The sequence below is a fragment of the Arachis ipaensis genome, chromosome B04, assembly GCF_000816755.2.
Source record: "Arachis ipaensis cultivar K30076 chromosome B04, Araip1.1, whole genome shotgun sequence".
NCBI classification, from domain to species: Eukaryota; Viridiplantae; Streptophyta; class Magnoliopsida; order Fabales; family Fabaceae; genus Arachis; species Arachis ipaensis.
This window is the reverse complement of record NC_029788.2, coordinates 68,622,674-68,624,335: the sequence shown is the minus strand read 5'-3', so window position 1 is coordinate 68,624,335 and position 1,662 is coordinate 68,622,674.

Here is a 1,662-nt window from a genome sequence, read left to right as displayed (position 1 = left end):
AGTTCTTTTGTGCTTAATTTGAGTGATTTATACAATCCTTCACCTACTTATTCACATTAATTGCATGGTTTTACTTTTCCTTCCTTATTATGTGATGTAAATGAAAAACATGTTTCCTAAGCTTTAAAATCAATTAATTTAATTACCTTTATTTCCATTCGATACCGTGATTAGTGTGTTGAGTAGTTTCAGATTTTCTAAGGCAGAATGACTTAAAGGACGGAAAAGGAAACATAAAAAAATGGAAGAAGAAAGCAAAACGGAGCTTTAAGGAAATTGGTATCCACGCGATCGCATGGATGACGCGATCGCGTGCCAAGCACGAATCAGCAGCGACGCGGCCGCATGACTGACGCGACCGCGCGCCTTAAGCAGAACGCATATGACGCGGTCGCATGACTGACGCGACCGCGTGGCAAGGAAAAGCTCCAAATGACGCGACCGCGTGACCCACGCGGATGCGTGACAGAGGCCACGCATCAGAATTTACAGAATACGCCCCCAGCAAATTCTGAAGCCCTTTTTGGCCCAGATCCAAGTACAGACAGCATAGACCAGAGGTTATAAAGTGTGGGAATGCACCCATTCAAGCAGGAGCTCGCATATTTTACTTTTCAATGATTTAGATTTAGTTGAGAGGGAGATCTTCTCTCTCTTTTTTTGGATTTAGGATTTCTTCTTGTTTTAAGAGTAACTCTGGATCCCAGGTTTAATATTCTTTTATTTTAGTTTTATTTATTCCAACATTTGAATTGATTATTATAATTTGATTTATGAATTATTCCATGTCACAGATTGTTCTTTGAATTAATGATATTTGAGATATTTTCAGTTTATGATTGTTCTCTTTGATTTAAGTTATCATTGCTTCCCATCTAAGGACGTCTTTATTATTTCAGCAATTTTACTTTTTTCCCCTTTTGGTTCTGGTTAAGGATTCAGTAACTCAACAGTTATTAAACTCAACATAATTGATAATCATTATCTTGCTAATTGAGCTGAACTTAAGTAATCCCAACCTTTTCTTAGGAAATAAATAGGATTCAAAGGCCAGATTAATTAGTCCATTGACTTTCCTTTGCCCTAGTAAAGGTTGACCAAGTGGAGTTTAGATTCAACTTTCATTATAGTTGAGAGAGATAACTAAGTTGGACCTCTAATTTCCCTTATCTTGCCAAAAGTTGTTTTATAGTTATTATTTATTTTTAATTGCCATTTAATTCACTCGTCATTTAAATTACTTGCTTCTCACGTTCTAAACCCCGATTACAACCTTTATAACCAATAATAAGAACATACTTCCTCGCAGTTCCTTGAGAAGATGACCCGAGGTTTGAATACTCGGTTAACAATTTTTAAGGGGTTTGTTACTTGTGACACCCAAAACATTTGTACAAAGGGATTTTTGTCGGTTTAGAGACTATATCTACAACGCGACTGTTTTTATGACATTCTTTACTGGCAAAAGTCCTAACGTCAAAATGGCGCCGTTGCCGGGGAACTGCTAACGTGTGCCTTATTATTGGTTACTGTAAATATTTTTCTTTTGCTTGTTTATTTATTTTTGTTTTTCCTTTTTATCTTTATTTGTACCATGAATTCTCACCCCTCTCACTTTGAGTTTGGTTCTAACCTTGTTGAAGGAAATAGAAGTTACAGCAG